Raw genomic sequence first — 26,736 nt, 5'->3', positions numbered from 1 at the left:
ACATTGTTCCTCATTTAAATAATTCGCACCCAAGGCACATACAGAATAAAGGAAGCAAAGCCTGGTTGAGTTGTGTTAGTGTGCTGAAACTCACGGTTATGTTCAAAGCTCAAAAAAGCAGTCTGCTAAAAGCGGTTGACCAATCCTTTTCGGCTTCATAGAGACAGGAACTAAACGGAGTGTTACTGACAGACTGGGATGTCAAATATGTGACAAATATAGTGTTTTTTGAACTCGTAGAATTGCACAGCATCCAGAATCTGATGTCACCACTGTACTCTCACTTTCAGTCAGGCTAATGGGCCGCAGGGCGTCCATGGATAAAGAGGATTCAACGCATGTTTAACAGAGCAGATCTCGTAGAAATCAAAGTCAGCATTTCTCTCTTTCTTTCGCTAGTTTCCCCCCAAGCTTTCTCCACCTCCATCTCCTCCTCACATGTGTAACTATAGGACTAATGGAGCTCTCTGCTGAGATGAAAGCTGGATCCTCCATTGTTTGGCACTTTTAAAGCCATATCCTTTCCTTCTGTCTCTTTTTCTTCTCCATTCTTCCCTTCCTCTCTACCCACTGCTACTTCCATCTTCCACCTCCCTCCCTTCATCTCCACAATGTTTATATAAGATTTGTTAGGTTGATAGGAGTCTCTGGGCAATCACTCAGACTATGAAAGTTTCATTTTTCTGGGCCTCATACATCAAATGGAGATGTGCTTTGTCTTTCTTCGACAGAAACAAAAGAGACACCGCAGGCAATGGCATATTTATTTTTTTAAATAAATTTCCCTTCCAGAGGAAGAGTAGATAACACGGATAAGGCAAAGTTTCCCCTTCCCCCATCCTTATAAGACTGTGTAACTGGGGAAATGCCAACAGCACAGATAAATTCAGCTCCTAAGGCAGAATTAAATCTGGCTGTCCAGAGGGATCTCTCCTGTTGGGAATGTCCCGTTCCTTTCTTCTCTTAAACCTCATGATCAGCAAGCTTCACTAAAGTGACCCCGAGGTGATTCGGCATGATTCACACACTAAACCCTAATAGATTTTGTGATGTTTCAGCATGAAAGGAAAAATGCCCAAATGACTGTGAAACGTCTGCCAGAACTTGTAAACATATAAAAATGATAAGAGGCAAAATGCTTCTGAGAGGTAAATTTGAACTAATACATATGCAACCAATTCATTGAATGTACTGCAATATTTCCTCTGAAGACTTCTGAGCTGTGCAAATATGGGTTGTAATAAATCTGATTGGGGAAATGACAGACCAAAATGTTTATTGGGTCTGTTTGATTTCAAGATAATATAGTGAAGACAAGCATACTGTTCACAAAAATATGATAAGAAACAGATCAATGCGCAATATTAACAATACTTCAAAAGGAGACACGTTTAAAAATATTCAGGATAAAATACACAGTTCCAAACAAAGCCGAAGCAACACACCGTAGCAGTGTCTCCTTTCTGAATTATTTTTTTGAACAATGATTCGTTGACTCACTTCTAAAGACGCTGACTGCATCCAAAATTGATAAATAGGTGCTTATTTTGAATAAGTAATTCATATAGGCTTCACTTTTTAGCAGTCGCTTAGTAATGTGTGTAGTATGAATGCAATCCGGACATTCTACTGTACCTTCGCCATGTTGTGGTTATCATGTGGCCTACCAGTGTCAGTAGTGTCTCTTCACTGCCATTCATAAATCCTCTCCAGTGGCCTCATGGGTTAGTGAAGTTTCCATCATGCGCACTTCAGAATCTCGCCGGAAGAATCTCATCCTGGGACTTTTTGCTACTCTTTTAGGAGTGCTGTGAATTCAGACTTGCATGGACAAATATCTGAATGCACAGATTAATTTAAAATGATGTACTACTCAGAATGTGTAAATAACATAAATGATATGTTTGCTGATACTATAACCTAAAACTAAAACAGTGGTTTCACTTTATTTTGGTCGTCCCTTTAACACATTCTGTTGACTATAAGTAACGTTGCACCTACTGTACATGTCTACTAACTCTTATTAGAGTGTTAGTAGAGTATTAGTCGACTGGTAGGGTTAGAATAAGTTGACATGTACTTGCAAAGTTACTTATAGTCAGTGGAATGTCTGTTGGAGGACTTTCACAATAAAGCGTTAGCAGATATTAAGCAGACATTACTAATACTCTAATGAGAGTTAGTTGACATGTAGTTCCAAAGTTACTTACAATATAGTCAACAGAATGTTCAAAAATAGTGTTACCAAAACAGCTGCTATTTTCTCTTGCTATGGCATACTGCACTGTGACGTATATAACAGACTTTCTGTTAACAGATTTGCTCGCATATTGGCTTTCTCTGAGAATAGAAAGCTTTATCAGGAAAAAGTGGAAATCTAGCTTTAAAATATTTATTGCATCATAATCTGGATTTTTTTTTATATGTGTGTTAATCATGTGCTATCTGTGATTTTAATATTACATTGGTGCAATATTGTGTGGTAATCTTTGGCCCAGTGGGTGGTGAAGGATCATGGGTAATGGGATAAGTTCCAGTGGGGAGGATGGATATATATATATCAGGAAGCCACATGCTAATTCTCTGCTGTGGTGGCATCCTCTGACTAATGAATAAGGGCAGGCACTATACTACAGGCACAGGCAATATAACTGGCCACATTGGCTGTAATCTCTTCATTACACATCTCACTTATCAAATGACAAGCGATGGGTAATTTAATGGCCCCAGAATCAGCTTTCTACCAAATGAGAGTAAGAGAATCGAGGTTGCTCTGTGAAATATCTGCAGGGCAGGCTAAATTAATATACAGTGGAGTCCAAAAGACTGAGATCACAAGTGAAAATGCTTTTATTTAGCATTTTTCTAAATTAATATTTTAAATGAATTAAAAGTTTTACTTTTGTAACATTACAAATGTTTTACTGAGTTTAGGGGCCGTTTACATGACACCGTTTTCAACTAAAAACGTAAAACTTTTTATGCGTTTTGGCTGTTCATGTTCACGACAACGGCGTTTGGGAAAATGAAAGTTTTTGAAAACGATACAGTTATCGTCTCCGTGTAAACAACAAAAACATGGATTTTGTGAAACCATTGATGTCACGCGCATGCGCATTACTTTTTCAGTCTATACACAGGTTTCTTGTATACAAACAATACCGGATGCGTGCGCATCCAAGAGGCAAAACAGCTATATGTTATGCCGAGTTCTGTAAAAGAACATTGTAATTAACGTAGATTTCGCATTGTTTGTAAATTCTTGTTGACTCAATAATAAACTGAAATTTCAGAGTTGGATCTGTTTGCTTGTGTTTCATTTGCATATTAATATAATATTATGTAAAACGTTAGTTAGTTGACTAGTAAGCTAAGTTATAATGTTAGTCATCAGGTCTCTGAATGAAATTGTCCAACTAAGTTTGCGAATCATAAAAACCTGACATACCCTATGCATTTAGGTTAGTTCACAGCACAACAGCTCCGCGTCATCTCTGCTTCTGCTAGATATAGCCGTAAAGAGTGTTGCTTTCTGCCTCTTAGATGCGCGCGCATCTATGTGATGACGTTGCACAGAAACCCGTGTATAGGCGTGTAGGTGGATATGACATACAGCAGCAGAATACAGCATTTTTTGTCGTTTTCTCGGATCCGTGTGGAAGAGGATCGTTTTGACAATGTTGACGCATTTACATGGAAAATGCACAGGAAAAACGTTTCAGTTTTTAGCACAGCATTTTCATGTCGTACCCTTACTGAATAACTCATTTTCACTCCCACCCCCCAAACAAATCTTACCGACCCCTAACTTTTAAACAGTAGTGTAAATAAATAAATAAATCATAAAAAAATGTATGTAAAACTAGACTGTTGTATCCCACTGTATATGCTCTTTAATAGCTCTTAGGTTTGTCATAATGTAAACATTAAGATGTCTATTGTTGATATGTGGTGAATATGTGGTGCCTTTAGCGACAAATTATTAATGTTATTTAAAATGCCAGTTGTTGCGAATCCTCTGGATAGTGTTCGTAATGATCGACAAACCATTTTACCCTCTTGTAAACTCCTATGAGGTTTAAATAATTTAGTTTAGCCTGTGTGGCCAAAATTAATTACCAGCTTGTATTATTCGGAGTAACACAGACTCACTAGCGGTAAGACACTGTGTTCGCAAGGTTAATTTGTGAGGTATCTTGCATTTGTATGTTGTCATTAGATTAAGCCCTCTGAAGACTTCTAAGCATCTCGGGGATTTCCCTTCGTCCTGCCTCAGAGAGGTGTGATATGCAGGTGGTGTTGAGCGCAGCTCACTTCAGCGACTAACCCTCGAGAAGAAGCCTACATCGCTCTCCTGAGTAATTACCCAGCAGCGCTAGAGCGAGTAGACTGGAAAACAACAGGCCGGTGCTAAACGTTCATTACAGCAATCACTTCAGAGGAGCGCAGCACTTAGCAACTGCACAGACTCCACCAGAAACACTTAACAAAAAAACAGGCATCCAATTATAACACCATCCTCGATGAACTGAGCCTCATCCACTTAAAGGTGAAGCTCATGCTGAGAGTCTGAGCAGGAACAGATTCTAGTGTCTGTTAGCATTAGCATTAGCCACGCTCCAGCGTTTCGGTTCGGGCCGGGGTCCGACGAGAGAGTGACCAGCCGATACAAGGACCAGAAACAGATGGCCACGGGTCTATTAATACATCAGACGACCTGCGTGGTCTAAGCCAAACATGCACCTTTGCCAGTTGCCGGCTGTCCACCTGGGAAGCAGCAGGGAATCATTTGGCTTAATTAGCTTAATGAGAAAAACAATGGGAGACTCAATGTCCGTCAGTAGGGAAATGAGGTCTGGAGAGGTCGTATTGTTTTCCCTTACTTTAACATATGCAAGTTGTCTTTGAAGATGGACAGATGGTGACAGCAGGATATAAAAAGGGTCAGCGATAAAGTTAAATACACTTTTTGTAATATTTTGAGAGCGAGAATCATTAAACAGTACTCATGGATCACAGAGGTTGCACAACTACTGATTTCTACTAGTCGATTACCTGTCAAATGAGGGTGTATGTTGCTGAAAAAAATTATAGTTTGTGTCAATCATTAATCAACAGCCCAATGTTTGCAACAATTATCTCTCTTACATGTATTGTGAAAACATAAACATAACGGATTTCATTTTTGTACATTGACACGCAAAATGATAGACGTCAAACAATGTGCGTACATATATTAATAAAATACATTTTAACAGTTAGCCTAAGGTATCTGTCAGTCTCGGGGGACCATGGATCACGTCAGATTAGGGTCACTTGTGCAGCCTCGGTTGTGATTCAGAAGTCCAATTTGGGAGGTGGAGTCTCTGCCGCAGAACCTACCGGTGAACTCTGAAGCAGGTTGAAAAGTTTGTCTCCTGGCCTTCCTCTAGCCGCTTTGTCTCGGACTACTGATTAAAGTTCTCCTCTGAGTTGTAGAGGTCTTTCAGCACAGCCAGTCTCCACTGAGGTATGTCGGATGTGGCAGCTTCCCAAGAGACAGGGTCGATTCCGAGGGCCTTGAGATCATCATCCATTCGGTCAACATGACCAAACCACATGCGTCTTGGCTTGAGAAGGCTGAACATGGAAGAGATCCCTGCTTTCTCAAGGTCAGTGCAGTTGAGGATTTTGTCCTGCCAGGTGATGCCCAGGATGCGATGGAGGAAAGGCAAGCAGAAGGCATTGAGTCTACTTTCTTGTTAAGCATACAGAGTCCATGACTCGCTGCCATAGAGGAGCGTGTTCACCATGTACAACCTTGTAGACCTGGACTTGTGTACTCTGTCAACTGTTCATTGGTCAACACTCTCTTCTTTGTTCTGAACATGTTTGCGATAACTTTTCCAATGCGCCTGTTCAGCTCAGAGAAGGATCCCAGATACAAAAAGTTGTACAAGTTTGTAGTCAGAGATAGAGATGCTGGGTGGAGGACTTACATCTTGTCCCATCACTTGTGTCTTCTTTAAGCTGATGGTGAGCCCAAACTCTTGACTCTTCCGAAAGTGCCGACTAGTGGTTAATGTTGTCGACTACCCGACTAGTCTATGCAAGCCCGAAAACACACAAATAGGAAATACAGAATGTTACCAAGCTAATTAAAAAAGTACAAGCTTACAAAGAAAAGTGCTTGCATCAAAAGCAGAGTATATTGATTCTGCAAAGCATGATTGCATTCTTGCAGTTTCACGAGTTCACACTTACAAATAATCAGAGTAAAAGAGTATGCATATTTGGCGTGTTGTCCGAGGAGAGGGCTCCAAACTCGGTATTCGGCCCGAGCCCAGCCAGAGTACTCCACTGTTTCCCTCACTGGGATAGGAACTAGTCCATAGTGAGGAGTCGGGGTGGCAAAGGGATGCATAGGAATAAAGGTGAGTCCGCTATTAACCTCCTTTAGTGCTAATTGGGTGGATAATTTGAACGTGGGCCTCTCGACCTTTGTTAATAAAACATAATGTTTTGAACCATTGAACTTGTTTGCAAAATGCTCTGGATTGAAGGAGCTTTTTGTGTGTGTGTATTTGTGGCTGATACTGAGCTTCCTAGCAATATTTTCTTCACTGGTCATTTAAGGTACTGTAAACATTTTTATTTTTTATTTTTATAGAATAGTGCACAGAAAAATACCCTTACTTGACAGATACAACAGAAATGGGTGTCCTGAGATATGGCACCGGTCTCCGTGACATCTCTGGGCTCAGTAAGAAGAATCTGACTCTTGGAGGCTATTTTAGCACAGTGGGCGCTTCGAAAAATTACAGTTAAAATTCCTAAATCTCACTCATGTAAGCAATATTCAGACCTAGTACGTTGACAAAACAGCTTATATGCGGTTTCTTTTCTTCCTCCCTCTTTATATGTGTTGAGTGTGCCACCATTATGCAAAAAAGACACTCTGTCTCTGTCTTTTATCATCTATATATCTATCTATCGATCTATCTGTCTGTCTGTCTGTCTGTCTGTCTGTCTGTTATTGTAGCTATCGTTTTATATAGTGTTGTATATCCATCCATCCATCCATCCATCCATCCATCCATCCATCCATCCATCCATCCATCCATCCATCCATCCATCCATCCATCCATCCATCCATCCATCCATCCATCATGCAATTGTACAACTTGTCTCAATAAAGACAATTATTATACAAAACAGTGAAAATTGAACAAGCACATGCTGTTTTCATTGTCTTTTTAAAAAAATAATTAAGCAGAAGCAGAGGCTCTGAAAAATTGCAGGTAATGTTTTTCATACGAGTTTTACTTTTTTTTTTTTCAATGCACCTTGAACAAATGCATATATATATTTAAATGTATATTACTATTTTTATTAATGTAATCAAACATTATTTCGTGCCAAAATCTAGCAACGATACCCTAAAACAAGCCACCAGACAACTTTTAGATGCACTTTGAGCAGTCCAGTTTCTTGACATCATGTTTGCTGAGAAAGTCTATGGAGTTAAGGATTTTGGAGAGATGAGACGTTCTAATTTAAATCTAGATGTTAGCAAAACAACCAACTGCTTACATCACCTTTAACTGTTGTACTTAATTATGCAAGTCTAACAGCTTATTCCTTCCTATAATTAAGACCTACAGTGTTAATGAATAGTAACAAGTTTGGTTCTATATTTTCTAACTGCAGCCTAGCCATCTATATGTGCTATCAAGCCAAGGACTTCTTAAATTTTTAAAACTGCCAAGTCATATGCTCTCTCAAAGACATCAGCATAACATCACGCTCCAAACATATCAGTAAAATTAGAGGACTCAGCACCGCTGACCTCAGTGTTGTTTATTCAGCAACATGTTTGCTGTATCATAGTTTTTTCTCTGTATGTAATGTTAAGCAACAACATGCTTCAGGACAAACATGTGTTCATAATAAGCAAGCATACACATAAGAGAAACAGTCTCAATATTGAATGTTGAAGCTAATAGTGAAATATTTTCTTGCTGTAGGCTATTCTGTACTTCATTGGTGTTTTGTATTCCCTGTTGCTGATTGTATTTTGTAAATGTGTTATGCATATGTATTTTATTCCATATCCGCTTGCTGGTCAACAAAATAAATACCTGCTAGATAACTGACTAAATAGGGGTAGTTGTAAAACATATCTCTACTGTTACAATATGAACTCTGCTTGCATCATTTACGGTAATAATTTCCCTTTTGTCACTGTAAAACTGCTTTTAAACAATCTGCATTGTGTGTAAAAAAAGGGGACTTGACAATAGGTCATATCTGCATGCTAAATGGCAACAGCACTATAAATGTCTTTATTGGCACCTTTGATCAATTTAGGGGCTGATTACATGACACTGTTTTCAACTAAAAACTTAATTAATTACATATAAGATTTTAAGTCAATTTTTCTCCTTGGAGGTCCTTTACTTGGCAACACCACAGTTGCCTTTCTAACCTTAACCATGCTGTAATGCAATAAACTTTCAGTAGTTTAGACATGCAGCTGTTAGTTAGCTTTTCTGACACAGCTGTCAAGGCAGAGCAGCAAAACCATGTAGAATCATATGCTTTCAGTTAGCAGACAGCTAATAGCCAGAATAAGTTGTCACTGAAGCTTAAGCTTGGCTTTTCATTTCTTAAAGGGCCCACAATGGCCTTAAGTGCTGCCATACAATAGTGGGAAAAAATAGAATTTGTGTGAGCTTTCATACTTTAATAGACTGCATATATTCTCTAGACGCATGACTATTTCTCCATATATTAGTCATTTAATAAAGTAGCACGAGACCGAGTGTAAGCTGACTGACCAATAAAAATGGCATTGATGCTAAGTGTGAATAAAAGATGATTAGTGTAAAAGATGTTATGAGAGCATGAGCTTGTCCATTGCCTGAATGTGTGTGGTCTTCATCGGTAGGGGGGACGGATGGGGTTCAGTGTGCTTGGGCTGAGGCTTAATGAAGCGGTAAGCAGCACCTGTGGCCCACTGTCGATCTGGAGCAGTGGCCGGGATGGGAACAGCTGAGAACTGTTGGCCCGCATAGGGAGCGGAGCAGAGTTCAGGGGCCGACCCGATTCATTCCGGCTGGGCCAAACTGTGTTCGGCCTCCTTGCCAGAATAATCTCCATTGGGCCACCAGGCTCCTTGAGTTACAGCTTATCACATCACTTCCTGTGTAATGTTTCATTTGTTTTGTAGTACAGGACTCTGACAGTGAGCTGCTGGCTACACGTCTGGATAGAGGCTGAGGGTTGACAGACGATCTGGGTCATGTATGGGTGATTTTGTATGTCAATCGTGAAAGCACAGGTGACAACACATGTGGCATCTGTTCAGGCAGAATATTAAAGGACGTCATTAAACAAGTATTGCCATAGAGAAAAACTAGACAATTTGCAAAAACTATATTAATTATTAACAGCTTAAGATCTAGATATACTGTATATTCATTTTGTATATATAAAATTTGACATTATTGACTTTTTTTTCTCGCAATTGCGAGTTTACATCTTGCAATTCTGACTTTTTATCTAAGAATTGCGTGATATAAAGTCGCAATTGACCCTTCGCAGGGAGCTTGATTGACAGGTGATCTGACCAATCATACTTCGCAATCCGACTTTTTTTGTTCAATTTATGCTATACATTAACTAGAAGGAAGAGATCGGTTCACGAGCAGCTTTAACTGAGGCTCTACAGCGATCTGTCAGACACATTAAAGAGCCACAATACGGTATTTATTGTTTACATTTCTTTTAAAAAATGACCAAATTTGAAAGATGAGAATTTGTTTAATATCAAAAGTAACCGAAAAGTAACCTGGTCTGTCCTGTCTGTCAGCGCGTTGTCAGTGTCCTCTCCAGAGGCGGACAGAGTACACAGCTTCATTACTTGAGTAAAAGTACTAAATTTTACTCAAGTACAAGTAAAAGTACTACAGTCAGATGTCTACTTAAGTAAAAGTACTGAAGTACTTGTTTTTAAAAGTACTTGAGTCTCAAGAGTACAAGAGTACATTTTCTAAATATTGCATTACTACTGCCACAGTGCTTACATTTATGTACAGAAACGTCCTGCATGGAGTTATGGAAAATGTTAATGTTAATACCGTGGAGAACGAAAGGAATTGAAAGTAAAATCAAGTAATTTTCATCTTTTTACCATGTTGCTTTATTTAACATCAAATAAAGGCAATACGAGGCAATAGCACAATGACAACGCTCTGACAAACCTCTGCTAGAGTTTTAATGGATTTTTTGGACCCACATTTGAACCTGACTCTGTTAAACACACCGCATACTCAAGAACATCAAAGCAAATCCTCAGCTTACATTAATGTGTAATATCAGAAAAGAAAATTCAGCTAACAATTGTGTGTACATGTGAGTTTCTCTGTTTTTTCATCAATCAAATCAATAAACCTAAACCAGCAAAGAAGGCAATATTCTGACAATGTTCTGACACACCTCTGAACCTGAACCTGAAAGCTGATTGCTGATAGGCTGTCCCAATCAGTGGCGCCTGCACAATCCAGTCACGTTTGAGAGGGAAACAACAAATTGACGGTTTCCGAGATTTTTCTTTTTTCCTTTTTCCTGAATTGCTGCGGAACGGCTGCGACATCCTGCAAAAATAGAAATAAAAATAGCCGTTCCGCATTCAGTGAAAATACACACAAACCTATTGTTATAAAGTCAGAATTGCGTGACAAAAACTTGCAATTGTTCGTTATGAAGTCAGAATTGTGTGATATAAAATTCTTATATTAGGCAATCCTGACTTTTCTCCGAATTGTGAGATAAATTTGGAATTGGGAGTTATAAAGACAGAATTGCGTTAAATAAAGTCACAAATGCGAGAAATAAAGTCTGTAATTCTGAGAAAAAAGTCAGTCTTTTTATACCTAAGAATTGGACTTTATAATTTGTGAGTTTATATCTCACAATTCTGAATTTATAACACGCAACTGTGAGATAAAAAGTCTAAATTATCTTTTAAATAGTTGTATCCCGTGGTGAAAACAAGCTTCCGTAGTCACAGGCAATATAAATGATGGGCCCTTTCTAAATATATGGTCACATGATCAAAATTTTACTCAGCCGAGTTTACCTACTGACACATCTACCCAACTGATCACTTCCAATGAAGGCATGAAACCGAAAATACATAATGAGAACATTAACTAAAAGAAAAAAGTCCTCATTAAATCTTTGCCTGTGGCACAGTCTGACTATGGTAATGCTCCAGTCTTCAACAAGCTGTCTGTTGTCTGCAATTGTAGGCCAAAGTGACTGAGGCTATTTACACACACAAATAAGGTCAACTGAAAGCCAAGACATTACAAATTGTGGCCAAATAACTGCTTTTAAAATTATGGCCCAAGGTGATGATTGTTATATATAAAATGTTTTTTTTATAAGGAGTTTCATCAAAATGTACAGTTTACAATGTCATGCTCACTGGGTATGAAATCTAAAGGTTTAGAGTGTTTAACTTTAACATATTGCCTCCAAACCTCACACTCTTGTGACTTCATTAGCGATTCCTACAATAGTTTGTGCAAGTTTTCCTCTAAACAGATGCTATGAATTGCCTCTGACTGACAGCCAAGACTCACAGACAGATCCAGATTGTTAGCACATTTAAATACAACACCTTTCAGCATTTTTACACGACAGCGCAGGCGAGTTTTCAGTTAATGTTTTGTCAGTGTGATAGAGAGCAACCCTGACAGAAGCAGAGTTAAGCTGACATTTGCAAATGTTTTGTCTAAGAATACTAGAGGATCGAGACAGGCAATAGACTCACAAATTTACATTTTGAGAATGTGTCCTGTCTTTAACATTGAAAAAAAAAAAAAATGCAGTATGTCCTTACGGTGTGAGAGACAGTCTGTTGGGGAGACTTAATCAACACACTGATATTGCCATTGCTATTGTGCATATACACAAACTGTGTGCGTGCGTGTGTGTGTGTGTTACAGTACTCCATCTGCAGTCCCTGTGGGGAACGACGTGTTGAAGAGTTCAGCCAAGAGTCCACAAGAAACGTGTGAATCATTAACAACATCTTAACCAGCACAGAGTTCTGGGAAGGTGCCAGTGTGACTTCTATAGTTGTTAGTTTGCTTTCCTATCCGCACTCCAGACTTCCCAGTGTTCCTTGTTTATGTCCTTCATCTGTGTTGTGTTTTTCATTTTTTTCATGGCTTAATTGCCTTTATTAAATATGACATTGTAGAGGGGAGAGGGAAATACATTTGAAAGTGGCAGAGGATGAGGACTGGGATTGAGAAGCGACCCAAAACTGATTTGAATTTTAGGTCGACTGCACTAGTGTTGGGGAAGTCATTATTTTGAACAATGTAAGTACACAAGTCAGCATAATATATAATATTTTTCTAGTGGGTTTTGGATATTTTAATGCAAATTTCTTACAAATTGTGCCTTTAAGAATACACTGATATTCAAATTCTTAGAGATGAATGACAGAGGATCGGTATTATATATCAATATATATTTCTATCATGACAACTCCCTGAAGATTTTTTAGCATGGTAGGCTAATGGATATATGTTCATGTATTTGCTCTTGGCGGAAGAGATCTGCTACACTGCTGCTGCTGTAGATTATGGATGCTGCTGATGATGATGATGATGATGATATTGTTGCTGCTGTAGATTATTGTTGCTGGTGATGACATTGCTGCTGCTGCTGGTGATGATGATGTTACTGCTGATGATGATATTGCTGCTGGTGTAGATTATTGCTGCTGCTGCTGATGATATTGCTGCTGCTGTGGTTTATTGCTGCTGCTGCTGCTGATGATGATGATGATGATATTGCTGCTGCTGATGATGATGATATTGCTGCTGCTGTGATTATTACTGATGCTGATGATGATATTGCTGCTGCTGCTGCTGGTGATGATGATATTGCTGCTGCTGATGATGAGATTGCTGCTGCTGTAGATTATTGCTGCTGCTGCTGATGAGATTGCTGCTGCTGTAGATTATTACTGCTGCTGATGAGGATATTGCTGCTGCTGTAGATTATTGCTGCTGCTGATGATGAGATTGCTGCTGCTGTAGATTATTGCTGCTGCTGCTGATGAGATTGCTGCTGCTGTAGATTATTACTGCTGCTGATGAGGATATTTCTGCTGCTGTAGATTATTGCTGATGAGGATATTGCTGCTGCTGTAGATTATTGCTGATGAGGATATTGCTGCTGCTGTAGATTATTGCTGATGAGGATATTGCTGCTGCTGTAGATTATTGCTGCTGCTGATGACGATATTGCTGCTGCTGTAGATTATTGCTGCTGCTGATGACGATATTGCTGCTGCTGTAGATTATTGCTGATGATGATGAGATTGCTGCTGCTGTAGATTATTGCTGCTGCTGATAATGATATTGCTGCTGCTGTAGATTATTGCTGCTGATGATGATGAGATTGCTGCTGCTGTAGATTATTGCTGATGAGGATATTGCTGCTGCTGTAGATTATTGCTGATGAGGATATTGCTGCTGCTGTAGATTATTGCTGCTGCTGATGACGATATTGCTGCTGCTGTAGATTATTGCTGCTGCTGATGATGATATTGCTGCTGCTGTAGATTATTGCTGCTGATGATGATGAGATTGCTGCTGCTGTAGATTATTGCTGCTGCTGATGATGAGATTGCTGCAGCTGTAGATTATTGCTTCTGATGATGATGATATTGCTGCTGATGAGGATATTGCTGCTGCTGTAGATTATTGCTGATGAGGATATTGCTGCTGCTGTAGATTATTGCTGATGAGGATATTGCTGCTGCTGTAGATTATTGCTGCTGCTGATGACGATATTGCTGCTGCTGTAGATTATTGCTGCTGCTGATGACGATATTGCTGCTGCTGTAGATTATTGCTGATGATGATGAGATTGCTGCTGCTGTAGATTATTGCTGCTGCTGATAATGATATTGCTGCTGCTGTAGATTATTGCTGCTGATGATGATGAGATTGCTGCTGCTGTAGATTATTGCTGCTGCTGATGATGAGATTGCTGCAGCTGTAGATTATTGCTTCTGATGATGATGATATTGCTGCTGCTGTAGATTATTGCTGCTGCTGATGATGAGATTGCTGCTGCTGTAGATTATTGCTGCTGCTGATGATGATATTGCTGCTGCTGTAGATTATTGCTGCTGCTGATGATGAGATTGCTGCAGCTGTAGATTATTGCTTCTGATGATGATGATATTGCTGCTGCTGTAGATTATTGCTGCTGCTGATGATGAGATTGCTGCTGCTGTAGATTATTGCTTCTGATGATGATGAAATTGCTGCTGCTGTAGATTATTGCTGCTGCTGATAATGATATTGCTGCTGCTGTAGATTATTGCTGCTGCTGATAATTATATTGCTGCTGCTGTAGATTATTGCTGCTGCTGATGATGAGATTGCTGCAGCTGTAGATTATTGCTTCTGATGATGATGAAATTGCTGCTGCTGTAGATTATTGCTGCTGCTGATAATGATATTGCTGCTGCTGTAGATTATTTCTGCTGCTGATGATGAGATTGCTGCTGCTGTAGATTATTGCTTCTGATGATGATGATATTGCTGCTGCTGTAGATTATTGCTGCTGCTGATGATGAGATTGCTGCTGCTGTAGATTATTGTTTGTGATGATGCTAATTGTGATATTGCTACTGCTGCTGGTGTTAAGATTGCTGGTGATGAAATTGCTGCTGTTGTAGATTATTGCTGCATCTGGCTAGTGCACTTCCCATAATGATCAGTAGGCGGAGAGTAGACAGCCTTTTGCGGCTGTATATGTATATCAGTAATAGTGCCAGTAACATCGGTATTAATATTAATAGCATATGGCTGAATTTGATTGAAAAAGTGTGATGTAACTTTACTGAAGAGACCTTGCCAAGGATAAATTTACCAAATATCTCAGAGTTATGCCTCTCTGATTACAGCCATTTTAGATGTATTACTGAAAATAAAAGTAATTTGTATTTGGGATGGGATGTGGACTTTTCCAAATGTCATGACTGCACTGTGGGGTTAGCACAACTCTCGTCAGATGACACAAGCACTTAATAATTCAAACGCAAGAGCAGATTTGACAGAAGGAGGCCTATTTCAGCCTAACAACTAAAATGGAAAACATTTGTTGAGACAACATCGCAAATAAACAAGAGGGCTCCCAGGTTAAATCAACAGTGTAAACAGAAGCGAATTACTCCTCTTTTGAAATTAGCTGTTAACACAGAAACAATGGACAAGACAGCCCCATCTCTCGGAGAACACATTAAGCCTTAATGAGACTGAAGGAATTTTTGTGCTGGCGCGGTGACTTTGGTGCCGGCTTACGCTGATTAACAATTTACACGTTGCTTTCCCCGCCTCGATTGGGCTCGCTTTTATGCATTTCAACAGCGCTGTTTGAGACGAGAGAATGATTTAGCTGGGAAGGCCTAAGTATCACTGGAAGTCGTCTGACCTTGGAATCAATCAGGCAGAACTAGTAGAGCAAATCAAACATAAACAAAATGGACTGCCAGTATTCAGAAACTAATTAGACCAGACCATTCACAGGATTATATCCACAGATGCACCACCTGGGTGCACTGTTCTCAACAGACAAATAAAACACACAGACTCAATTTTTGGAAAAGATAACACTAGAGATCAGGGCTAGTAAAAGTGATTGTTTTTTTTGGAAAGTCAATTTCTCTAAAGGCACCTACTGTACTTGTATGCTAGAAAAAGAGTTATTGAGCATTTCAAAGTAAAATATGCAACATTACAACAATTGTGGGGGGGGGGGGGGGGGGGGTAAACATGTAAAAATAGTAATATTATGAATTATTATTACCATTTTAAATAACTGTCTCCTATTGCAATCTACAGTATTTCAAAATGCAATGTATAATATGATGACTTTTCAGCATAATTAATCCAGTCTTCAGTGTCACATGACCTTTCAGCAATCATTCTAATATGCTGATTTGATGCTCAAGAAACATTTCTTATTATCAGTGCTTATTTCCCACCTCTTTTTTTTCAGAAATCTTTAATGTTTTTGTTTTTAATGTCTCTTTTGATCAATTGAATGCATCCTTGCTAAATAAAATATGCGTTTCCTTTTATAATTATTTTTTAAAATTAATACAATATTTCTGATTGGTTTCTTTTTAAATGTAAAGGTTAAAAATATATTCCTCGAGATATTCATTTTTTTTTTTAATATTTAAAAAAATCGTTCAGACCCAAATTTTGAACAATAAATTAATTGTATAATATACATAATATAATACAATTATATGTGATATATATATATTGCAAATGTGTAACCAAACCAAAGTGCTAAGAATAGACAAAGAAAGACTTTCAAGATTTGAAAAAAAAAAAATCATGAAGTGTTTAGCCAATTACTAGCATTCTTCCCTCTCACAGACACAAAAACACACATACACACGCACTGACATGTGTGTGTGACTGTGCAGAACACAGGAAGCGACAGAGATTTATTAGCCTTACAAACGTATTACTCCACAACTATATCCCCCCTCCCCCTCCGTACACACTCATACTCTCTGAGCTGCTCTTCACACACTCCTTCATCCATATATCTCCAGCTATTTCATTAGCTGAATGGCCAATAAATCTAACACCTCTTTTCTCACTTGTTTTTGAAAGAGTGCTCATTGGCCGATGCTCATTATTAAGCCTGAATGTGTCTTCGGGCCACTGCTCTGACACAAATCACAGCTTCAGCCAAAACTCAAATCTCAACAGCATCATTAACTGCAGACCATCTTTTTATAAGAACACGCTTGATTCAGTGATTATGACAACTGGTATAGATTATACAATAAAAGTCCTGATGTGACAGCGATTTATTGAGATTTATTGGATGAACTGCTCACGTTGCACACACTATTAATTGCTTATGCGTGTTCTTATGACTGAGTGCAAATGTTTATGTATGCCACCTTTTATTAAAAGGCCTGGAACTCACTTTTTAATGCTTTTAAAAAATACAGTAAAACAGTAACATTGTGAAATATGAAATGTAAAAAGTTATATTTTAATGTAAAATATCATTTAATTCTGTGATGGAAAAGCTGAATTTTCAGTAGCTATTACTTTTTTAGGTACTATTATTTTTAGGGGTGTAACGATACCCTCATGTCACCATTCGAAACATATCATGATCCTGAACTCACGCACGATACAATATTAATGTGATACTTAATGCACAGGATGACACCAGAATAAAAATATTAATATGAAATATGAAAATACAGAATTATTTTAGACGACTCTTTCACTGAGATATATTTAAAATAATGTAGGCCACTTTTTACTGGCAACATAAGACATTTGGCATTATCAGAACCCACAAATATTCCCCCATTCCATTATTATACATTATATTCAACATTATATATGTAAGGGATAATGTAGAGCGAGGCGGTTTTTATAGTGAATACAAACCCGACTGAAGGGGTGAACTATACACAATACAGATCGTCACGATACATAATGATGCATTTTTGTAATGCGATATGTTGTCACATATTGAGTAGACTCGCTCCCTTGGTCAAAATCAAAATCAATCACCCTTGACCCGGTCTGTCCAAATAAACTTCCCTCCCTCGTCCACCAGACGAATTTGAGCGGACTTAAAAATGTCCACGGGGATTCAACCAAGGGAAATGCTCAGGGAAGTTTGCAATTGTATCTAAAAGTGGAGTTAAACGCAGCCTCTGTCTCAGCAGAGAGCGTGTGGATAGAGTGATCGACTTGAAAAATGATGGAAGATGGTGTTTGTGGTGAGCGCCACACCTGTCAGATCTGTGTGTGAAGTACATTCAAGGAGCACTCGAGCCTGACCAAGCCCCATCCAAAATGTGTGTGTGTGCTTCTGCTTGACCTAATGAATTGTGGGTCTGGGCTATGACAGATTGAGTCGCATCATTTAGAATGTAATGAGCTGCCAGCAACCTCATTGCTGGATGACATATGTGTGTAAACCCTCCCGATGACAGATGGATCAACACATACCGCGAGTGTGTGTGCAAACGTGCGCTTCAACAGGTTCTAATGCTCATCTAATCCTTCCATAAAGCTGAGACATGCGTCCCTACATATAAATGCATATCCTCAGCCCACTCACTGTCAGCTAATCTTCCATTAACATACATTAAGCGTGTCCTTTCCGACAAATGGAGCTGTTTTGAGCGGCACGGGGAAGCATTTAGACCCAACGATCTCCTGGCATCATCTAGGAGCAGTAAAGGTAAAAAGCCTGTGGGCAAGATCTCATAAAACACTTAGTGCACACTAAAAGTTAAACACTTAGGCTGTATGATATTACATCACCGATCACTCTCGTAACTCACACATTATTAAAGGGATATTTCACCCAAAAATGACTTACCCTCATGTAGTTTCAAACCCGTATGAGCTTTTTTTTTCTTGTGTTGAACACAAAAGAAGATATTTTTAAGATAAAAAATCAAACGGTTGACGGTAGAAATTGACATCCATACTAGGAAAAAAAATACAATGGAAGTCAGCTGTCTGATTACCAACATTCTTCAACAGATCTTCTTTGGTGGTCAAAAGAAGAAAGAAACTCATACAGGTTTGGAACAACATGAGGGTGAGTATTACTGAGTAACAATTTACATTTTTGGGTGAACTATCCCTTTAATACTCATAAAGCTTTTTAGCCAAGCGCACTTGCTTCTCTGTATTTTTAGCAGACATTTCTATTCTTAGAAATCTGAACATGTAGTGACCTTTTAATGAAAGGGGACTGATGGAAACATGTATGACATCTGGGGCCTCATTTTTTAAATGTTGCATAGAAACCGTCATTTGATGTAAGATCAGTTCTCTAATGTGCACAGAGAACGACCATACGCACAAAGAAGATGTGTACGCCTTTCTTCCAAATTATCTTGAAATTGTAGGAAGCTAAATGGTTTCAGATCTCCACCTTGTAAATGCCCCCTAACTCCGCCAGCTATCTGAATATACAATATATCAAAAGAAAGAACACACCCTATCTTTAAAAAAGAAAAAGAACGTTTCATTCTAGCTTCATGCATTCTTTTTTTCTTCAAAATTTAAATGTGGGTAAGTTTAAAAAGCAACATTTTGAGCAAAAAGCTGAGAAAATCGTGTTTTTGTCGAAGACTGCGTCTGGATCGCACAGTCCTGTAGCTTGTCCTGGGTCAACATGGAAGTTTTGATTTATATGCAGTTTATTTTACGTATGCATATGATATGCTATCGCTAGTTTCTGCTTCTTCTTCGCCTTTTCTTTGATCTGGAGAGTCTGTACTCTTTCAGAAGATGTGTCATAGCGCCCCCTGCCATATAACAATGACGTTAAATTCCGTCAGTGGCGAGGAAACAGTCATTAACATGTAAAAGAGGTCCAGTCAACGTCCGTGTGTGTGTGTGTGTGTGTGTGTGTGTGTGTGTGTGTGTGTGTGTGATGGAGAGCTATTACACACTCATTAGTTCTTCTTCAGTGGTTTGTGAATGACTCACAGCTGACCCCCTTCACCTCTAAACATTTTCACACTGAAAACAGCAAAGTTAAAAAGTTACTGTAAAAGTTCCCTGAATCAAGTTAAAACTCTAAAAACTTGATTAAAAAACTAATACAAATGCCATAAATTATTGTGATGAGTCAAATAAATGTAAAACAATGGAACAATGTTGGTTTCATAATGATGAATCATTTTTAACAGTGTACACTCAAATTTCTGTCTCTTTATGTTGTTTTTCATTTTTGATTTGATGAACATGCAATCAAGATTTGTTAATATTCATACGCTCTATGCACAACCCCTCTGCAAATGGGAGGGTAGATCCATGTTGCTGACAGGTTCATCAAACATGGGCGGACACGCTCACAGGACTTCATGAATATGAGTGTTACTTAGCAACAGTTTGATTCCAGTATAAAGGAGAGAAGTGGGAACGGGGGCGTCTCTGTTACCAGCCCTAAATGAAATGATTCTGCGTCTCATCTTCAAGCCGGTGTGTTGTAGAGGTCGAGTTCATGTCCCTCCAGCCGAGTCTAGAGCTCTCTTGAGGCAAGCCAGGAAATGTTAGACTGATTGAGTCAGAGTTTTTCACTGCAAATTACGAAAGCCTGTGGGAAGAGAAGAGGAGTCTCTGCTTCCACTCCGCAATATCTCAAAACTCGTGGAATGGATGTCAAAAAAGATGAGCGGAACTAACCTGCATGATGTTCAGTTAGAACATTACAATACAGAATGTGTCTCTCTATACTGTACAATATACAATGTGTAAAGTAGTCCAGCGGTTTTCAAATGGGTGCCATGGAGTCTGTTGGAAAACTTACAAAAACGGTGTAAAAAAATAGTAAATTATTTTTTTATGGAAATGTGATGGTGATTGTGGTGCCCATGGAAAGATATGACTTTTTTAATGCATTTTAATTGTAATTTTGTGTGTATGTTGTGTTTTAAAAAAAAAAATCAAATTCCTCTGAACTTTAATTTTTGAAAAACACAATATACACACAAAATTACAATTAAACTGCATTAAAAAAAGTTATATCTTTCCACAATATCTTATGCTCACTATAATGCTGCATTTATTTGATAAAAAAATACATTTAATTTATTCCAATGATCTCACATAACCCTTCAAAAATCATTCTAATATGATGATTTGCTATGCAAGAAAGATTTATTTTTATTATAGTCTTATAGTCTATTTAATGTCATTGCTATTCAGTCCTTGCCGAATAGAAGTATAGAAGTAATAATTTATATATGTAAATATGTATATATGTATAGGGCCCAGCATGATGCAGAGATTTGTAAGCATAGTGTTGCGTGAGTGTTCAGTCAATGTCATGAGAGTGAAGTTACTCGTGAAATGAAGCATGTGTCAAATATTTAAAGCTCTGAATCCGTTTTATGGCCCCGTGAGTATTTGACATGTTGATGAGCAGATGGCGGCACCCTCGTGTGCTGAATTGTGAAACTCTTCATATGAACAACACAGCAGCAGTCACATCACATCAAGTGTATCTGTCGGCGTCCCACAAGACCATAAACCATTCCCGCTACATCTATGAAACTCAGAGAAAGCTGTCCGTTAGCATTCCCATTCATCTCAATGGCACAGGACTCTTGCTAAATTTGTTTTGAAATCATCTTTGCTAGTACGCAGTCTAAGCGCTCGATTCTGGACACAATGGCTGTATCCGAAATCCCATACTTCCCTTCTACATAGAATGTGAAAAACAGTATGTGACAAGATAAGTATGTCGAATTCACAGTACTCCTAAAAGAGTAGCAAAAAGTACGCTGGTGAACTACTGCTTCCGGCGAATTCTGAAGTGCACATGTGATGGAAGCTTTACTATCCCATGAGGCCATAGGAGAGGACTTGTGAATGGCAGTGAAGCGAAGCAACTGACACTAGTAGGTCACATGATGATAACAGCATGGCAAATTTAGTACCTACAGTACATTGTACATTTCCTAATATGTCTTAATTTTAGTAAGGATCTTAAGTTGGGTTATAGGTCTGGGGCAGGTTTAGTACTTCTAAATATATAACAAGCTACTATTGATTGTGTTTCGCTTAAAGGTGTTTGTGGAAAATTGACATTAATACAATTCTGCAATACAATCATACTGCATTTCATTAATAAGAACAGTTTGGTGTGAAGTCTTGCGATGAGAGCTTCTAAATGATCTAAATGAATGAAGTAATGAACAAACAAATGCGTGCGCTAAACAAGAGGTCTGGTTCAGGCAATAATGCTGTAAGCTGCACAAATTCTGACATTTGAATGCCGATGAATTTGTCTATTGGAGTGCCATCCGTCAGCACTCTCTAAAACAAAGCTTGTCCTTGGACACCCTCTATAATTTAAGCAGTGTATCGTGATTGTGGTTCAGAGCCAGACAATTGGCAAACAACCTTTCAGTGGTTTCATATTTAAAATGTACTCAATTCTACAAATGGAAAACCAGTTTAGAGTAAGCAGGAGTGTTCGGCTCCCACTGAGTAGCACTTATACTAAGTGATGTCTGTATGTTCATTGCGATGCTGATGTTTGCATGTGTGTGCAGCAGCTGTGGGCCGACCGGTGCACTGGCTGCAGTCTTAATTATGGTGTGGGATCTTAAAAGCCCTGTAGGAGCTGGCAGCACCCAGGGGGAGAAGAACACGGCACCTGAACCTGAGCAAATGAAAGTCATCAATCATGTGAGGATGCAACACATCCATTCAGGAACTGAACCAACCTGACACACACACCTTGGGTTTTCATGTTTTATGGGGACTTAACGATTTCTATACTATACAAAATGTATATTCTAGCTCCCTAACCCTACCCATAAATCTACCCATCACAGAAAACTTTCTACATTTTTACATTTTCAAAAATCATCACTTAATATGATTTATAAGCTTTTTTTATCATGGGGACCAAAAATCTTCTCATAAGCACAATGATTTCAGATATTGCCATCACACGTCACACAAGTTAGGTTTCCATGTTGTATAGGGCCTTTCCATAGATATGATTTTATAATGTACAATCTAACTGTATGTTAAACCTCCTACCCATCACAGGAAACTTTCTGCATTTTTATATTTCAAAAAAATATTATTTTATTTTATTTATAAGCTATTTTCCTCATGGAGACTACAAGGTCAAAAAATACTGCATTATTTGCATATGTCTGCCTTTAATGTCTGCCTTTACATGCACATGACCTTTAATGACATCCCATTCTTAATTCGTAGGGTTTAATATAGAGTCGGTCCACCCTTTGCAGCTATAACAGCTTCAACTCTTCTGGGAAGGCTTTCCACAAGGTTTAGGAGTGTGTTTATGGGAATGTTTGACCATTCTTCTAGCAGTACATTTGTGAGGTCAGGCACTGATGTTGGGCCTGGCTCGCAGTCTCTGCTCTAATTCATCCCAAAGGTGTTTGATCGGGTTGAGGTCAGGACTCTGTGAAGGCCAGTCAAGTTCCTCCACACCAAATCCAAACATCATCCATGTCTTTATGGGCCTTGCTTTTTCCACTGGATAGTCATGTTGGAACAGGAAGGGGCCATTCCCAAACTGTTCCCACTAAGTTGGGAGCATGAAATTGTCCAAAATGTCTTGGAATGCTGAAGCGTTAAGAGTTCTTTCACTGGAACTAAGGGGCCAAGCCCAACCCCTGAAAAACAACCCCACCCCATAAACGTTCTCCTGGCAACCGCCAAACCCAGACTCATCCATCGGATTACCAGACAGAGAAGCGTGATTCATCACTCCAGACACGTCTCCACTGCTCTAGAGTCCAGTGGCCTTGTGCTTTACACAACTACATCCAACGCGTTGCATTGCACTTGGTGATGTAAGGCTTGGATGCAGCTGCTCGGCCATGGAAACTCATTCCATGAATCTCTCTACGCACTGTTCTTGAGCTAATCTGAAGGCCACACGAAGTTTGGAGGTCTGTAGCTATCGGCTCTGCAGAAAGTTCCCAATTGCTTCCACTTTGTTATTATACCACTAACAGTTGACCGTGGGAATATTTAGTAGTGAGGAAATATCATGAATGGACTTATTGCACAGATGGCAACCTATCACAGTACCACGCTTGAATTCACCGAGCCCCTGAGAGCGACCCATTCTTTCACAAATGTTTGTGGAAGCAGTCTGTATGCCTAGGTGCTTGATTTTTTACAACTGTGGCCATGGAAGTGGTTGGAACACCTGAATTCAATGATGTTGAAGGGTTCCTCATACTTTTGGCAATATAGTGTGTCCTTGTGGGGATATTTGGTCCCCATAATGTAGAGAATACTAGGACAACACACACACACACACACACACACACACACACACACAGGTTTGTTTTGCTACACTTACACACACACACACACCTACCTTGTGTGAAAACCAGAGTTGGCTTATGCATGTCTGTTTGAAGTTTATTAGAAATAGCAAATCATGTTATATGATTAACACCCAAGGCAAGGTTGTGGTTAAGCAGAACTATGATCATAAAAAGCATGGAATAAATTGTGTTTATGTTAATAATTACACAACCAGGCAAAAGTACACACATCTGACCAGACTCTTTGGCCTTATTCATGACACTTGAGGAGAGCAAATTAAAATTGTAAATTGCGTTTACAATTGTGTAAATTGTTTATACCGCACACATTTATGAACAATTTAAACAAACATGTTTTGTGAATGTGTTTGTCCACATTTTACTGTAAATGTGCAATTTTTTTTTTTAATCAGAAACATTTATGTTAGCCAGTAAGGGATGTAGAATATGTTCATGCTGAATAAGGAATACATTACATTTTAAAATATATTCAAATAGAAACCTATTATTTTAGATTTAAACATCTCAATATTAATGTTTTTACTGTATTTTAATTAAATAAATGCATAAGAGACTTTCAAAAAGCATTTTTTTTTATCTTACCGACCCAAAACTTTTGAACTGTAGTTTAACTTTACATTTAACAAAGTGACTTCCTGTCTTTTAAATGACCCATTTTTTTTTATTTTTTTTTACTCCGATTCAGAAACAGGCTTTCATAAAAATGTGCTTTTAGAATGAGGAATTGCTAACAGCTGAGGTATCACTGAGGGCTAAGGACTTCACTTTGTATGCTTTTGCATGCTATAATTTTCAAAATGTAAAAGCAAAGTTGGATGTAAAACAACTGGTGCTGTCAAATTAGCAGCTCTTTACTACAATATGCAGGTGCTATATGAGACATTCATTGTAAAATGATTGTAATTGTGTGTATTGAGCTTGAAAGCATTGCTATCAAATGAAAGTTGAGGTTAATTTTTGTATAACCTCCAATCAGCACAGCATCCGAACAGCCACACGCATTTACTAATCTTCCTATACTGTGTTTGTAAATGTTAGGCGGTCCCAGGAGTGTTTGCCAAAATATAAGCGGGTATTATAAGCATTGGGATCATATAGGTTCCAAAGGGGGGTTATAGAAGTGAACCAATTCCACCAGTGAACACCATTGTCATGAAGGGGTGTACCTGGTCTGCAACAATAGCAATGTTTCCATCCAAAGTTGTGAATTAACTTGTGTGCTAAATACGAATATCGCATAAAACATTTGCAAATAATGGAACACTTCCTAATAAACTGGCATTCAATATCAGAAAGATATAAAGAAAAATGGAAGTTGCTGCGGACAAGCCACTCTAATTAATAATTTTCATATATAATAAATGACTTGCGTCTCAATGAATGCGGACAAAACTCAATAAATGCGGTCATGTTATCTTTCTTTAGTGGAAGATGCCTGCAGTTTGGGAACGCCTTTGTGTAAGGTCCCATCGTAAAGTCACGTCTTTATTGATGAGCATGTTGAAGTTATTGTGCACCACCTTTTAGGAGCCGCGACCACTTGTGCTGTCTGATTCAGTCTCTTTGTAATGACATCACTACTTGCATTGTCTCGTACTGATGAGGTCACTTTCGAATTTCACGCTGAACCTCACATGGCCACAGGAAGTCGCTTGAATAATGCATTTTTCTGTGGTCGAAATAGTAGCTTAAGCTGTCAATTAACATGCTAAATGCTAAAGAAGAGCAAGTCAGACCAAATTTGAACTCAATACCTTTTTAAACTAACCAGACATGATAAAAACACACCTCATTTAAATGTCTCTTTCTTTCTCTCTCTCACTCACACACACATAGACTCGTGTGGACACACACCAATGCACCTGTCGGCCTGCAGGTACATTTGACAGGGGGTTAAAATAATTGAACTTCCCTGAACGTGTTTATAAGGGATGACAGATTATTGCTTGTCTCTGGGCATTCCGGCCTAATTAAAGAAGACACCGCAGTGAAAGGGCAGCGGCGTGCCAGGCCTGACTCCAAACAGATGCTGCAATGAGATGTGAAGGTGTGTTCCCCTCAGACACCTTCCTAAACCTGTAACACTGTCAGCCCCAGCGGGTTCTGCTGGCCGTGAACCTGCAAATGAACACCCAGCTCAGCAGGTTCTCCCTGACATGCAATTTAGGCACAAACTGCTGGATATGATACAGTAGCTACTGCATGCTGACCATAATCAGGTTGACTGCTTCTGCATACTTTAAATTCTATCCCCCGGTTTCAGATACAGTACATGGCTTATGACTAAAATGCATGTTTGCGCTTTTTTGAACTGAAAGCAACTTGTACTGCCGTATCTTAAAATATATCAGTGCCATTGTTTTGTCTCAAGATGCACATCTGTAATGTTTTTTTTTTTTTTCTAAGGCACGTTTACAAAAGCTACGTAAATATCCTAGTTAAACTAAGGCCTAATCCCGGCTTAATCAAAGACCTGTCTGTGAAACCGGGCCTATACAGTGTTATATATACTGATTACTTGGACTCGGACTCAAGGATATATAAAATCGGATTTGAGCATTCATCAAATGAATGACGTTGGATGAAGTTTCTGACTAAATAGGTTATAAATATTTCGGGCTCCAAAGACTGGCCGGGATCTCTTTTTTTCCCTCACAGCCACACATATGCTACCGCTCGCTCTTCTTGCTTGACAACACACTCACTGACGTCAATCACTTAACGCTGCATTCTCGTTCTTTTACAGCCGTTTCAGCGTCTGTGGCGCGTGAGCAGCGCGTATTTTTTTA

This window comes from Phoxinus phoxinus (assembly GCF_949152265.1).
Source record: "Phoxinus phoxinus genome assembly, chromosome: 19".
NCBI lineage: Eukaryota > Metazoa > Chordata > Actinopteri > Cypriniformes > Leuciscidae > Phoxinus > Phoxinus phoxinus.
This window is presented reverse-complemented; position numbering follows the sequence as displayed.